Raw genomic sequence first — 17518 nt, 5'->3', positions numbered from 1 at the left:
TCTTCCCTTCCTTGTTTCATTATCCCATTCTTCTACCAGTGTTTCCTTCATCTCTCAAAACAACTACTTACACTTGAATCCTTGTCTCAAAGTCTACCTCTGGGGCAACATAAACTAAGACCTTCTCACAAACTGTGAGATAGATAAGGGTAGACATCATCATTCCCATTTTCAGTGAAGAAACTGAGTTGTATGCAGGGCTTCAAACTGGTCCTGCCCAGTTCAGTCATGGCCGATGAAACAAAACCGGAACAGACTCCAATTTTTAAAATGTGGGTAAACCGGAACAATACCCAGAACAAGAAAAATGGGCTGAAGCCCTGCTAGAAACTTTATCACTTTATCTCCCTCTTAGGAAACAACAGGAGCATGTGCATTGCATAGCAACCAAATCTCTTGACTGGCAGAGTTGGAAGCAGCCGTGCCCTGCTCAAAGATGATGGACTGTGTTGCATTGAACGTGTGTTGTTCTCCACAGTCCTGGCAATAACCCAATCTCCCTCATCAGGCTCCTGAAAGGGTTCACTACACCTCTTCTGAGCCTCCCATTCTAGGGCTTCAACCTGTAATTTTTCTCATTCTGGTTATTGGTCCACTTTATCCAAATTTAAAAAATTTGTGTCTGTTCCGATTTCACTTAATCGGTCATGACTGAACCAGTTCGAACTTGTTCAAAGCCTTGGTCGTGGGTCATGTGGGCAGTTAATGGCAGAGCTGGGCTTATGACCTAGGTATCTTGACCACATGGATTCTTTTTCTGTTACCAGAGTATATATCATAGTTTTTGCCAGCTGTGTACAAGCAAACTAATAATGTCAGTAATTCCCTATTATCCTCCTCCTCATTGTGTATCAGTTAACCTCCCAAAAGTTGGGCTGAACCAGGCATAATAGGGTTATGCTCCAGCTGACTCATATAATTGAACTTCTCCATGTGTGGCACCAATATTTATCAGTTTGTTCTTAAGTGTTCAATATTAACGAGTCATCTACCTAATGAACACTGTATTATCTGTCAGAGTCTGGATATGGATTGTTCTAGCTCATTGAAGAGTCTAGCTAATACAGAAATTCTGAATTAACTGGAAATGACTTTCAAAATAGGATAACACCACAGTGGTTACACTGAACACAAAGCTCCTTTGATACTTCAGTAGGTAATTCTAATGCTTCAGGGTTATGTGTGTACCCATGAGTTCTCACTGGATTAGAGACATAAAAGGAGCTGGGTTCTGATGGCTCCCTAATCAGTGCACTACTAGGTAGTAAGGATTTATTTGCGTGATGCATTATCTTTTCTGGGCCTTCTATATGCTCTGTGTCTCCTACCCAAAAGGGAGGTACTCTGTAACACTGGGTACTCTAACTGAAAGGCTAGTTAGACTGAATATCTATCTATTAGATGTGTATCTCAAGAAGGTTCTGTACATTGGGGGGTCTGTTATTTGGAGAGCCTTCATAATTAATGGCCATCTGGTCACCTCTGAAGGATTGTAATTAGGGAAGAATTGAAAAACTCTCCTCTGCTTGCCTTCCTTTCCTCCAACATATTCAGTACTCAGGTGAATGCCAAGGTCACAATGGGCTATTTTTATTTTTAGTAAAAAATTATTTGGGTCTAGAGGCTGGGATCAAATAAATCACTGATTAAATTAAGTGGCAAGCATAGGACTTTCTAACATCTGAATGCCCCTCACTGAATCTGATTCAGCACACATCTGTTGTTTTTATTGTCCCTGTTTCTTCCAGTTGATTTTAGGCTCACATGACAGTAACAGAGGGTTCCTGAAGCTTTGGAATAGATAAAAGAGTGGAACAAGACCCATGACTTTGTTCAAAAGGATCTAAAGATGTCTTTTCCACTGCAAATATAAGTGAAAAGCACTTACCATGGTTATTCCTTAAGAGAATAACAAAGGACTGTTCTTTACCCAAGCTCCAAAACAGCCATGACTGAGCTAGAAATCACCTCTCTTGCAATGTTCAAACATAGGGATATGAACAAACTAGAAGCTTCTTTAAGCATGTGCAAAAATTTAAAAGAAAAGGCTCCACCCTGCCCCTTGCTGTCTACTGTATCACCTCCATCTGCACAACCTGTAGGTGAAAGCCTTAGGAGTCTTGGGCACTGGGTATACCTGAGATTGGAAACTGAGGTTCCAGGAAAGGGGTACAACTCAGTGATATATTTACATTATGGCCCTCAGCTATGGCTTTAATAAATTTCTCTGAAAGAAGTGAAATAATAAGGGTATCACTTTAGAACAGTGAAGGGCAATATGAGGCACAATGGCAAGTACCTTCTGGCTTTACAGTAACTTGAATGTTCCTGTGGAAAGTGACCTTTAACGTTTCCTAACCTTGGCCAGAGCCATATCTAGAGTATAGCAGGTATGGCGAGTGCCCTAGGTGCCACTTGAGGGGGCTGGTGGGGGGCCAATGAGCAGTTTCTATTGGCTATCGCAGTTTCCATTGCCAGTCGTGACAGATCATTCAGCAATTTAAAACTAATCGCCATAGGCGCTATTTTCTGTAGATACTCTACTGCTCACAACTTCAGCAACATCCCTTACCTGTAACATCTCTAAGAACGAGGATCTAAGCAGGACATCTGAGCACCAAGCCCATGCATTTTAACTCATGTACTTCCCTAAAGGTGAGCCCCTGTAGACCTTGATTCAGAACCTATACACTTACATTCTACATATTATTCTAACCAAGTTCCGATGTTTTATTTCCAAACCCACCAAAGATTACAGGTATCATGATAAAAGCTAGACAGTGGATGTTAAAATAAAGAGAACACTGACAGCAAGGGGAGAGAAAGAAAAACTAGGAAAAAAGCTGACATAATAACTCCCTGCAGTTTGGGAACATATAGTGTTGTGGCAAACATTCTTATAGTCTGTAATAGGCCCTGTGAGCATCACTGTATACAGCACATTAAAAACAAAAAAACCAAACCCAGTGCTGCCGAGTGGATTCCAACTTGCAGTGACCCTATAGGACAGAGTAGAACTGCCCCATAGAGTTTCCAAGGAGTGCCTGGCAGATTCGAACTACCAACCCTTTGGTTAGCAGCCATAGCACTTAACCACTACACCACCAGGGTTTCCATACAGCACATTGAGAAACTGAAAATCATAGCATGGACCCTGAGTCATCAAGAAAAGATGAGATTATATTCAGTATGTTCTGCTTAAGGAGGCAAGGAAGTATGCAATACATGCTAGAAAATGTTCTAACCAAAATGGTTAAATTTTGAACCGTCAAAGCACAAAGAAGGAAACTTTAAACTCCAGAAAACTCTGCTATCCCAAAGATTCATTTTCAGGAGCTCCAGGTGTTGCTGAAGTTTTACTCTACATCATTCTTACCACATCCTTTGCAACCTTGGTCACCTCTTGATGGAAGAAGATAATGATTTTGCATATGACACTCCCTTTTGCTGTGGAAAAATACATGTACTTGGTTTTGCCAAGTTTTTCAACTTGGAAGAAGGGGGAGTCTTTATTTTCAATTGCATATTTTGTATGCTTCTAAGAGATCATAAAGTGTCCCGTTATTATATTAGCAGTAAATTTCCAATTAAAAGTCTATTCCAAAGTAAGACACCTACCAAAGTGGAAGAAAATTACCCACAATGCATCTTTGCAGTAGAATGTTGGTTCCATTAGATTAGGAGGAAATTAGTATGATTTCTCATCTGTACAAACAGCATTTAATATCCATTTCACCTGCACATTGACAATTTGTCTGACAGGCCTATAACCTACATTTTCTGAAAGTGCCAAAGAAACAGACACTACCTATGGCTATAAGGTACAGTTCAGAGATTTTGGAAAAGGATAAGAATAATGGACCCAGAGCAGAGAGAGAGAGAGAAAGAGAGAATTGAAATGAAGAGGAAATTGTATGGCTTAGCTCTAAGAGCAGCTGTGAGGGCTTAAAAAAAAAGTAGTTGTAACTAGATGAAGAGGTATCTAAGAGAGGACAATGGGGCAGGGAAGCTTCAAGGGAAAAAAAAAGATAAAGTCAAGATGGCAGAAAAAAATTGGCATGAATTTCCCAATAAATGGTCAGATTCCAGAGGAAGTACCCTGTGTAAACCAGATACAGAAAATTTGACGAATTCTTTTTTCCACCCCTTGGTGGTGGTGGTGGTGGGGAAGGGGCTGGAGGAGCAGTGGGAGGAGCCCCTTAGGGGATCTGGGCCTTAAGGGTTAAGAAGTCTAGACTTGGAAAGGTAGGTGAACTGCAAAAAGTGACAAGTATGGACTAAGAGAAGTGGACAAATCCGGAAAACCTAGATACCAGGGAAATTACCTAGGATAGGATAGTAGGAATGTAATAATATTTCAGAGCTATGCTTAGCAAGGAAATGTGACTCTGACTGAATAAAGAAAATTTACAATAGATGAAGAAAGAAGGAAGAAGTAATAAGGAAGAACAACCCAAGGAGAGACAAAATGCATCTTAGCAAGGAAATGTGACTCTGACTGAATAAAGAAAATTTACAATAGATGAAGAAAGAAGGAAGAAGTAATAAGGAAGAACAACCCAAGGAGAGACAAAATGCATCTGTGAAAGCCATTTGTTGGGGACAGCATTGTGAGGATAGACTGCGCATCTTGTCACCAGATTTTGAAATGTTGCTTGACTTCTCTTCCCATTGCCTTACTCATTAGCACAATCTTTTGTCACCACCCATCAACACTCAAATGCCCGTGGGTATTCTCCAGGCTGAAGTCTAAGCAAAGGTTCCTATGCGGGAAGAGATATGGAGAGCAGAGTTCTTTTTAAAGGTCTCTGTGGGGAGAAGGATCTGTGGTGAGCAGAAGTTACAGCCTTTTTAAGCAAAGCCTTCCAAAACAAGCCTTGGATTCAAAGGCCCAGTTAGAACTTCGTTGGTGCTTAGTATACATTTTAAATGTTGATATTTTAAATAGTTTGCCCCCACTAACATAATTAAGAGTACACAAGCTTCAGCAAACTGAGAGAAAAATTAGCCAATTAGCAGGTACAGGAATTGGAAACAGAAAGGTTAGAAGAAATGCTCACAGTTAAAATGATAATAAAAACGCTGTCTTTCATAGCCAAGAAGCCATCCCCACATGCATGTTCTTGGTTTGACTAGGGGCAGGGGAGATATACTCAGACCATTTATCCAAGGCAGGGACAGGAGGAAAAAGGAAATAACCAGTCAATTCCATGTCTGAAGAAGCTCTGCTTTCTGCCCTTTTTCTGAAGAAGATTGTAGATTGTGTTCATCCTACCATAGGGGAACCTCCCGAGAGTTGAAGCCAGGACGTGGAGACAACTGAGAAAGACTGAGATTTCTCAGTTTATCAAGATGCTTGTAGAAGGCAGTAATTGTGTTTTCAATGAAGGATGAGTAATATAATGGAATAGACCTTGGGTTTTAGAGTAAAAATGACCTGGGTTGAAAATCCCATTTCTGTCCCTTAATAGCTATGTGATCACAGGCTATTTATTTACCTTCCTGAACCTAAGTTTCTCCTTCGGTTAAATGAGGATGTATAACTCTGCAGGATTGTTGGAAAAGATTAAGTGAGATAGAAATAAAATGACCACCACAGTGCCCAACACACAGTAGGTACTCAATACTAGTTTTTCTTCAATCAAAGTATAGGTGTCCTCTCCCTTGCACTCTCCCTCCCTGCCCCCCCCAAAAAATTTAAAATTGACTAATGAGTGTCTTAGTCATCTAGTGCTGCTATAACAGAAATACCATAAGTGGATGGCTTTAACAAAGAGAAATTTATTTCTTCCCATTAAAGTAGGCTAAAAGTCCAAATTCAGGGTGTCAGTTCCAGGAGAAGGCTTTTTCTCTCTGTCAGCTTTCTCATCAGTCTTCCCCTGGACTAGGAACATCTCCACGGAGGGACCCTGGATCCAAAGGACACACTCTGCTCCCTGTACTGCTTTCTTGGTGGTATGAGGTTCCCCCTCTCTGCTCGCTTCCCTTTCCTTTTTATCTCTTGAGAGATAAAAGGTAGTGCAGGCCATACGCCAGGGAAACTCCCTTTACATTGGATCAGGGATGAGACCTGAGTAAGGGTGGTGTTACAATCCCACCCTAATCCTCTTTACATAAAATTGCAATCACAAGATGGAGGACAACCACACAATACTGGGAATCATGGCCTAAACAAATTGACACATATTTTGGGGGAACACAATTCAATCCATGACAATGAGCAAGGATTATACCAAACTTCAATTATAAAATATACCAAAGCAATTATATCAGATGGTAAAGCAGGGAATCCAAAGCAATGGTTTTTCACCTGGTAAAACACATCCTGTGCAAGGAGGAATAAAAGCAGATTTCTTCAGGAGAAATCAACAGAATGAGAGAAAGGCAGAATTGATGGGCAGTTCCACTCTGGACTCCCTCTTTTCTATTGGCCTCACAAGAATTCAAAGGTATCCACATCCGATAAGCAAAGAGAAACTTCCTAATGGATGAATCACAATGAAATCATCTGAATAGGAAAAGTAATGGTTTCCTCATCCTCCTCAGGAGTCTCCAGGATTCAGAATGCTGTAATAACTAATAACGACATGGATATAGATCCAGACAGATGTGGGTTAAAATCCCAGATCTCCTACTTACTAGCTATGGACCTTAAGCAAACAGTTTTCTTCTCTGAGGCTTGGGGTTCTCATTTATAAGTAATAATACTTTGTAGAGTTGGTATGTATATTAAACTAGATAATACATGTAAAGTGTTTGGCACAATGTTGTGCACATAGTAAATAACCAGAAAATGTTCATCCTCTCCCTCTCCCTACCAGATAAAATTCTACCATATTTTATGGAAAACCAAAAAATCCACTACCCTTGAGTTGATTCTGACTCATAGCATCCTATAGGGCAGAGTAGAACAGCCCCATAGGGTTTCCAAGGCTATAATCTTTATGGAAGCAGACTGCCATATCTTTGTCCTGCAGAGCAGCTGGTGGGTTCAAACCACTGACCTTGTGGTCAGCAGTCGAGAGCTTAACCACTGCATACCAGGGCTCATTTTTAAAGATGAGGCTGTCATAAAAAAGAATGATCTTCTCTACCTTTCTCCTTATTTGAATTACAGTTTAAGGGTCTCTAACATTTAGGTTATGTAGGTACCTATCAGTCTGGCTCAATTTAAAATTTGAGAGACGACGTTTTGCTCTTCTTGGAAAATACAACGATTTGAAAGTTAGAAGCACTCGAGTTTAGTTCCCACTTTTTCCCACTAACTAGCATACTGTCTTTCTGCATGTTTTGTTGTGTTGTTGTTAGGTGCCTTCGAGGCAGTTCCAACTCATGTTGTTGTTAGGTGCCGTTGAGTCAATTCTGATTCATCATAGCGACCCTATATACAACAGAACGAAACATTGCCCAGTCCTGTGTTATCCTCACAATTGTTACTATGTTTGAGCCCACTGATGCAGCCACTGTGTCAATCCATCTCCTTGAGGGTCTTCCCCATTTTCACTGACCCTGTACTTTACCCAGCTTGATGTCCTTCTCCAGGGACTGGTCCCTCTTGATAACATGTCCAAAGTGTGTGAGATGAAGCCTCGCCATCCTTGCTTCTAAGGAGCATTCTTGATGTACTTCTTCCAAGAGAGATTTGTTAGTTTTTCTGGCAGTCCATGGTATATTCAATATTCTTCACCAACACCATAATTTAAATCCATTAGTTCTTCGGTCTTCCTTATTCATTGTCCAGCTTTCACATACATATGAGGCAATTGAAAATACCATGGCTTGGGTTAAACACACCTTAGTCCTCAAGGTGACATTTTTGCTTTTTAACACTTTCAATATAAATTTACTTTTTACCCTGGCAGTGCAGTGGTTAAGTGCTATAGCTGTTAACCAAAAGGTTGGCAGTTCGAATCCACCAGGCGCTCCTTGGAAACTCTATGGGGCAGTTCTACTCTGTCCTAGATGGTCGCTATGAGTTGGAATCAACTCGATGGCAATGAGTTTTGTTGGTTTTGGGTTTTACTGTTTACACACAGTTGATGGGGATCTTGGACTCAAATATCCCTTCCAGTTTTAAACCTACCTAAATCTAATCACTGAGCCTGACAGTGGAGGGCAAGTTTGCTGGCAAAAAGAAGAGTCATGCACATGTGGAGTTTTAAGGGACCTCAAGAAGTCAACCAATTTATATAATGTTAGAATAATTTATAAGCTCAGTACCTGGGATGGAAATTTCACACACTTCCTTGTTGGCTTTTCCCAAGGTTTATTCTCCTTGAAAGTAAGCTTCTGTAATTTATATGTATATAATTAGTATGCAAATATCATGTGTATATCATAGTCACTGTGTTGATACAATGAATCAACTTATAGATATGATGATGGGTTACTATGGCATGGTATGGTTTTGAAGTAATCATAGAAGGAGATGTAGAAAAGAGAATTTTGTTATTTGGACTGAAGCTGAAGCAGTCTGCTTTCAGGGATTAGGGAATTTTCTCCTATTATCAAACCTACTTCTTTGTTAACTCCTACAATGAAAGCTGAAACATTTCAGGACTTAAAAAAAACTCCACAAATATGTGCAAAGGCATGCACACATACACATACACACATTCCTCTTCTTCTAAAGGAGAGAGGGTCTATCTCTCAAATTATACCAGTTAGAAGTGATTCCAAGACTTGCATCATCTTCATCCAGTAGGTCAAGCAATCCACCATGATACCAAGAGTAGAGTTTCTAGGAGGCCAAAACCTAAGGAAGATGTCATGGATTGAACTGTGTCCCCCAAAAATATCTGCCGACTTGGCTAGGCCATGATTCCCAGTATTGTGTGATTATCCACCATTTTGTCATCTGATGTGATTTTTCTACGTGTTGTAAATCCTATCTCTATGACGTTGATGAAATGGGATTACCGGCAGTTATGTTGATGAGGCAGGACTCAGTCTACAGGATTGGGTTTTGCCTTGAGCCAATCTGTTTTGAGATATAAAAAAGAGAAGCAAACAGAGAGACAGGAGGACCTCATACCACTAAGAAATATGGGCCAGGAGAAGAGCACATCCTTTGAGTCCAGGGTTCCTGCACAGAGAAGCTCTGAAACCAGGGGAAGATTGATGACAAGGACCTTCCTCCAGAACTGACAGAGAGAGAAAGCCTTCCCCCTGGAGCTGGCACCCTGACTTTGGACTTGTAGCCTACTAGACTGAGAGAATAAATTTCTCTTTGTTAAAGACATCCACTTGTGTATTTCTGTTATAGTAGCACTAGATGACTAAGACAGAAGATCATTAAAGGGCAAATTCAAGATCAAGCACAGAAATATGGTAACTGTTGCTCTTCATTTCCCTAGTCCAGGAAAAAGGCAGATTACTTCTACAGACGACTGAATAGAAGACTGACCACCTCCAGGGAAGTTCACCCTCCTTCACGTACATATCTTTATGTAGCAACTTCTATCCACACAGTTGTTAAGAGTCTGGCTGCCAACCAAAAGGTTGGCAGTTTAAATCCACCAGCCACTCCTTGGAAACCCTATGGGGCAGTTCTACTCTGTCCTATAGGGCCTCTTTGAGTTGGAATCGACTCGACAACAATGGGTTTGGATTTTTTGGTATTCCACCCACAAGGCAATGTATAATCTAGAAACCCAATGTCATACGTGATCTATGCCCTCAAGAATCTTGCAATCCAGCCAAGACTCTACACATGCACATACACAGAAGCATAGACTATAGGAACTGGAAAAGGTCCAGTGGTATTCAAACTCTTCTGTGGAGCATTTAGGACTCCATAGCAGCGCCTCAAACTACCACTAAGGAGGGATGTATGGGGGTTGTTTGCATACAGGAAGCTCTAAGTCAGTAGCTTTACTTTATTTTAAGAAACTCCTTTTATCTCTATTTTGTATATTGGAGGTCTACAGATTTTGGTACTCGAAAGGGCTCCATGGCCAAAACATGAAGTTTGAAAACTACAGCTCTGATCCAGATTTTTTATTTCACAAATGAAGAAATAGAGGCCCAGAAAGGTCTAGTAACCTGTCCAAGGTTTTGCTGCAAACATTTAGCAAGCCATGAAGTGTTGAACAGAGAACACATATTGTAACACCTACTGCTACTGGAAACAAATCGTGTGTGGGCACAATCATAGGGGGGCTTTGGTGGATAGGGACTGCTTCTTAGGGAAGATGGAAGTTGAGCTGGTGGCCTGTTGGTAGGGTTTCAACAGGTAAAGTAGAAGAAGGAGGGAGGTACAGGCAAAGGTACAGAATGAACAGAGGTTCAAGGGCACCTCTGCACCAGGAACTACTCTTCTAGCTGCAGAAGGCAGCTGAAATCTGGAGAGCCTTGTGGAAATGATGCCAATGACCTATGCCTAGTGCTCACCAAACTTTCTGATTCCCATTCTGACAAAATCTGTTCCTATTGCACCTTTCATTATAGTGTCTGTACTGGAGGATTCTGTCAGTCAGCGTCTGTGTGAGCCGTAATGAGATACAGTTTTGACAATTGGCATGATCAACTAATTCTTCATTTTATCTCCCACGGCCAGCTTTCTGAGTCTTCCAAATACCACAATTTACAGGACTTTTCTAATTAAGTTTGGCTAATCTTTTCTCATATCTGGGTACCCATTTCCTGCAGCTAATTCTGTTTAATTTTCTTGACTACAAAGACCATTCTTCCTGGCAGATATTGTATCCCTATTTTTCTTTAAAAGATACTAAAGAAAGCAACAGACTCATGTTGTCTTTGAGTATGAATACTTCAGGGAAGATTATAATAAATTGTTCTTGGTTAAAAAGGGAAAAAATCAAGAGTTGATATTATTACCCATTAACAATGATTGAGTTTCCTGACTTTTTGAGCATCCATATGGCATAGGTAGAGCCATGGTGGTGCAGTGGTTAAGTGCTATGGTGAGTTATGGATGCTAACCAAAAGGTCAGCAGTTTGAATCCACCAGCCGCTCCTTGGAAACTCCATGGGGCAGTTCTACTGTGTCCTATAGGGTCGAATCTACTCAATGGCAACAGTTTCTTTCACTGTAAAACAAGACTCAGACAGAGGAGGTGAGTCATCCAAACTCATGCCACAAATAAATGATTGAGTCAGAATCACAACTTTGGTCTCCTAATTCTTAACCAAGCTTCCTTTCTTCAAAAATAATCCTAATTTGCAACATTCTCTGAAGTCTAACTGGACTGACTGCTCTTCATGGAGTAGCCAAGCTCCGAATGAAGAGGCAAGGTAGAAGGACAAGGATGGAGGAATCTCTTATCTCTTTTGTCAGGGAAGATAACCCACGCATTGCCATCAAGTCAATTCCGACTCATAGCGACCCTGTAGAGCAGAGTAGAACTGCCCCACAGTATTTCCAAGGAGTGGCTGTTGGATTTGAACTGGCAACCTTTTGGTTAGCAGCCTGATTTCTTAACACTGAGCCACCAGGGCTCCTGTCAGGAAATTTAGGACTTAGGAAATCATTAATCATCTCTCCTTCTTCCTCTCAGAGTTAGACAGAATCTCCAAGAAGGTAGCATTAATTTTTAAGATGATCTAGATTGGATGAAGCTTCCAAGGCCAGCATTCCTATGAAAGAGATTTCTAGGGGTTGGGAATACCATGTCCCTATCTCTATGAATAGAACAAAAAAAAAAAAATGAGGAAGGGTGTAAAATCGCTAGTTGGAACTACCCTCACTTTCTTTGCAAAAGAGTCATTTTTCTTTCATTTGGACTGGTCCCACCTCGCCTTTTCCCCTCTGTTGGGGCTTGGACAGATTTTGGAGCATCAAGGGAGTAAGGATATCAGGCGAGGGAGCAATGAACCACAGAGAAACATGGAAATAGGCCTGTGGGTAAAAGCAGATTTTAGGACTAGAACCACAGAGAAACATGGAAATAGGCCTGTGGGTAAAAGCAGATTATAGGACTAGAGTATAGGGACATATCAGGAAAATAGACCAGATTCAGGGATTTCATGGAAAGTGTAGAATAAAATAACATCAGAGCCAGGCAAGTAATCAATAGAAGATACCAGAAACTAGATGTCAAGGCAAGTCCAAAGAAAGTGGAGAGTAGAGGCTGACACAATGCTCCAGAGACAAGAAGACTTAGAAACCAGGCAATTTCTGCCTCTGACAGGAGGCCTCTCAGACTTTTCCACAGGAGCCTGGGACCTACATCTGCCCATTCCAGGACCAACGTGGCTGAAAGTCACAGAATCAGGATCTTTGTCAGATGAATCTGCCCAGAATGTGAGAAATTCACAAGAGGCTGGAAGTTGGGAACAGATTTTAGTGGCAGGTGGTAGAATTACAAAGAGCAGGCCAAGAAGAAAGGAGCCGAGAAAACTTTCCCCAATCCCCAAGGAGGGGTTTAATAGAGGGTTTCACTGTATTAGAATCAACTACATAAATACTAAACAACAAAAAGGTAGTAAATGTTAGTCTTGCTGTCAGTAAAATCCGTGGCAGTTAATCTTACCCCAGTAAAATGTTACTTCCAGAAAATCCCATGGCTTTTTTTTTTTCCTGAACTTGAGCCAAGATCGAAGCCCTTACCAATCTAATTTTCTTTTTGTGGTTGTAATTTTGGAACTACCAAGAACTTTTCTTTCTCTCATAACCATGCCTTTTCCAGATTCCATAATCCCACTAATGACAGTTAAACTACAAAGCAGTGTACAGGTATTGGTTATGATGCCCCATCTGGAATGGTGAGTGAGAGTACTTATTTGTTCATTCATCATATTCTCTCTCTCTCTGTACATATATGTGTGTATATACATGTACTTGACAGTCGTATGTGTATATATATGTTTATGCACATACACACACGTATATATATATAACCAAAGCCAAACCCATTGCCGTTGAGTTGATTTTGACTCATAGTGACCCTATAGGACAGAGTAGTACTGCCCATAGGGTTTCCAAGCCTGTAATCTTTATGTAAGCAGACTGTCACATCTGTCTCCCACTGAGCAGCTGGAGCTCCTACTGTGTGTCAGGATCTGTGCTAGACATTAGACTGGAGATACAGCAGTAAAATCACACAAAAATTCCCCCCCTCATAAAGCTTGTATTCTTATAAACATTCTAGCATGCTGTTTGGAGAACCTGATAACAAGAACCTTTGACCTATTCTAGTACACATTTGAAGAATCAGCTGTTCACTTCAACCAAAAGCTCTTACCTTCTTGCCTAGACATTAATGGTTTAATGGAGTATCTGAGTCCTAGAAAAGTACTCCTCTTCTCCATCAAAAATGACAGAGGATTGGGATGAATAGAAAGCCAAGAGCGGCTTAGAGTATCCAATCCTTACAGCATAAATACAATGTCTCCCCCACTGATCTCTTAGACTCCTATGAGCTCCAAAATGTGGACCTAGGCTAGACTTGTCAAGTTCCTGGGCCTCTTGAAGCCAGACTCTTTAAAATAGATGAATATTTACTTGGGTATCCATTAAATCCCCCAAGCGCTTGGCTAGACACATCATTATCCCATTTATTCCTCACAACCTTGTGAGGAATGCAGAGCAGGTATTCCTAGGCTTTGGGTTTCTCAGCAAAATGTGTCAATGACTTACCCAAGGTCAATAAGCTAGTAAATAGCCCATTTGAAATATGAAAATGGTCCCTTTGACTCCATGACCCTTCTTCTAGTGTCCTTATGGGGGACTCTTTTTCCTTATAAATCCCCCTATGTGCATGAAACATGCACATAAACACACAACATACACAGTAGCCTTAGTCTTTGGAGCAAATATATTCAATTACTCTGACTATTCGGTGGCTGTTTATACCCTTTAGAGTCCGTGTTTGCAAGGGGACACCATGAGGGGACAGGGAGGAAGTGATGGTGGTAAAAGGTTCATTAACTAGCTTGTGACTGAGCATCTGAACTTCTGTCTCTATTCAGTTTGGAACTGGGAAATGTGAGGGCTACGCACTTTCACCATAGAGATTAAAGCAAAAACGAGGGTCCCAGATAGCTGTAGGGATGGAAAAGTTTATGACTGTCCTACTGTAGCTTTGGTTAGTGGAGAAAACCTTCAGTTTTTGACTCAGCTACAGGAGTTAATTAGATAGAAACACCTATATTGATTATCTGGAGGCTTTTCTGTGTCCCTTTTTTTTTTTTTTTTTTTGGTTTATTTTCTTGTTGTTTACCTGCTTATCTCAATTACTGTGTGGGTTGGCACTGTGGACACTATCTGATACTGCAAATCCAAAGGGTTTCCTGGACTACCAAGTCAGTTCTTAATTACTGTATATGTAAGGATGGGACAGACCTGAAAGCAAGAGAGAGAGGGATAAGTGGCAGGCAAATTCTCCAAGGCCCGGCAGAATCAATAGCTTGTTTCTACCTCCAGCTCTTATCAGACCTTTCCTCAAAGCTCCTAACAACAAGAAAAACTGATTTTCTGCCAGTTATTTCCATCCTCTTGTGACCCAGTGGTGGAAGTGGTAATGAGGATGATAAAGACCCCAAAGGCCAGAAGCAAATGGAAGTCATCAAGTGGCCTAAAACATCAGAAAACTAAACACTCCCAGAAGAGTTGAGAATTGACTGCTTGTTGTGAGTGGGAAAAGTCAGCTGCAGCTAGGTTATTGATTATTTTGTAGTAGAAAAATTATCCTCAGTGCCTGAGGCCCTGAAAACATGAGCAATGAGAAGACAGTATTTTCAATAAATGCCTAAGCTGATTTGACAGGGATCTAAATCAGGTCCTAGCCCACCTCCAAAGATAAGGACCATAGGAGGTAGTTGTACCTTCAAATCCAGTCATTCATAAAGTCAAACATGATCGTTGCCAGTCTGGCCCCCAGAGATTCCATTTTTATTTTTCTGCCTCTGCAAAAATAGTACTTGCTCATCTCATTACATTGATAATATACTGTCAGCACTAGAGGAACAAACTGTGTATTTGCATTTTTAAAATTGGGTCTAAGAATGTCGCTCAGGTAATGTTCCTTTGAGCCATCCAGGGTATTATAGAACCTGCTGTGTTCCTCATCAGATCCTTTTTGGAAGGTCAGAACAGCAGGACTTTGAAGTTCAAAGGCAATGTCCAGCCAAAGCTGTCAAAACCCCTAATTCTCAATGGCGCAGGGCCTCTAAGTCCTTGCCCTAAAAAGTCCCTTCTCAAATAATTTCATTGTTTTTACTTTGTCCTGAAAGAGAACTAGAGCCACTTCTTTGCCCCAGTTCCTCATACCTTTTAGAATTGGTTTGAAAAAAATATTCCATCTGAAAAATGGGAAATTCAGGAAAATTCATGATTTAATAACCACCATATTCAGTGTTATACATGAATGAGAAGATGAATTCAATGTTATATACAAAGTATTTTTCTAAAACTCAAAGAATAAGTGTTTTTAGGTTATAAATTATTTCAGATTACAGGTCGTCATGGCAAAAGCGAGGACGTTAATTTGAATGAGAAATTTTCATCTCACCAGATTTCAAATGTTCCATCTGCCAGCCCTTCCAATAGTCAACGGGTTCTACATAGGACCACAATGGAACATGAGACGGCTGAAATAAACATTCCCAGAAGGCTTCCACTATCTGGGTCTCCATTTTCTCATCTGTAAAATGTGAGAATTATTCTGTATGATCCTTAACTGACGGCAGTGGGTTTGGGTTGGTTTGGATCCTTAACATACCCTCCAATGCCAACATTTCCTAAATTCAGAGACCCCTCCACAGGTACTAGGACTACTTCCTTCAGTGCCTTCTGCAGCCGTAAAAGAACTGGCTTCTTTACACTCAAAGTCTCTGTTCATAATCTCATCCAATGGAGGACCTGACCTGAGGTCCTGTGGTGGGAGAATTCTAAGAGGGCCAAGATTTCCAGCCCCTGGTGTACGCACATCTTCTCCCGGTAATTCAATCAAACACTAATCTAGGTATTGCTACGAAGAGATTTTGCAAATGTAATTAAGGCCCCAGATCAGTTGACCTTGGACGTGACCTAATTACATGAGCCCTTTTTGAGCAGGGGCGTTTTATCTGGCTGGTTATAGAAAAGAACGTCAGAGAGACATGCTCTGGTTGGCTTGGAAGAAAGCAAACCTCCATGTTGGAAACTGCCTTTGGGGGCCATATGGCAAGTAACTGCAGGGAGTTTCTAGGAGCCGAGAGTGGTCTCTAGGTGGCAACTAGAAGGAAAATGGGACCTCATTCCTATATTGACAAGGGACTGAATGAACTTCAAAGAGGCCCCTGAGCCTAAATGAGAACAGCAGCCCTGATCAACACCTTGATTTCAGCCCCATGAGACCCTGAGCAGAGAGTCCAGGCAAACCATGCCCAGATTTCTGACCCACAGAAACTGAGATAATAAAATCTGTTGTTTTAAGCCACTGACTTTATAATGATTTGTCATGCAGCAATAGAAAACTAATACAGGTCCTTTGAGCCATGAAGTCCTGGCTCCTGATGCTCTCTCCACTTTTCTTATTTTTAATTTCCCTGAGCTTTGGGATTATTTCGTCTTCACATCACTTCTCTGAACAGACGAGAAGGATTTAGAGATAGGAAATTTATAAGTGGAGCAACATTACATCACTTATCCACAGCAACGGCTTCCCGTCATTAGTGAAATTAAAGACATGAAATACAGTAATGTGAATTAAATACCCAGTCTCCAATAGAATGGAAAAATAAATCCAAGATGACTCCATGCACTTTCTAGCCAAAGTTCCAGGGTTCAGTACAAATTCAGGTTCAAGATCAATTCCTTCATTTGGTTATTTAGAAATATTTAGAAAGCCCTACTATGTCAGTTTGTCATACTGTGGTGGCTTGTGTGTTACTATGATGCTGGAAGCTATGCCTCTGATATTTCAAATACCAGCAGGTCATCCATGGTGACAGGTTTCAGTGGAGCTTCTAGACTAAGACAGACTAGGAAGAAAGGCCTTAAGATCTACTTCCCAAAATTAGACAATGAAAACCCTGTGGATCACAACAGAATATTGTGATCCCCATCATGAAAACGAGCCCCCTAGGTTGGAAGGCACTGAAAATACACAGTGGCCTCAACAATGGACTCGAGCATACCAATAATTGTGAAGATGATACAGGACCAGGCAGCGTTCTGTTCTGTTGTACATGGGGTCGCCATGAGTCAGAGCCAACTTGATGGCAGCTAACAACTATATATTAGGCAGCAGGGACACAATGGTGAGCAAGACATACGAGGTCTCTGTCCTCATGGAAAGGAGCCCTAGTGGCACAGTGGTTAAAGCAATCGACTGCTATCTGAAATGTCGGTGGGAGGATGTGGCAGTCTGCTTCCATAGAGATTTACAGCCTTGGAAACCCTATGGGGTCACTATGAGTCAGAATCAACTCCATGGCAATGCGTTTTGGTTGTTCCTCATGGAGCTGACAGTCTAGTACAGCATGGTCCAATGGAAATATAACTTAAACCACATTTGTCATTTGAATTTTTCTAGTATCAAGATTTCAAAAGGGTAAATAAAACAGGTGAAAT

This window comes from Loxodonta africana, chromosome X, assembly GCF_030014295.1.
Source record: "Loxodonta africana isolate mLoxAfr1 chromosome X, mLoxAfr1.hap2, whole genome shotgun sequence".
NCBI classification, from domain to species: Eukaryota; Metazoa; Chordata; class Mammalia; order Proboscidea; family Elephantidae; genus Loxodonta; species Loxodonta africana.
This window is presented reverse-complemented; position numbering follows the sequence as displayed.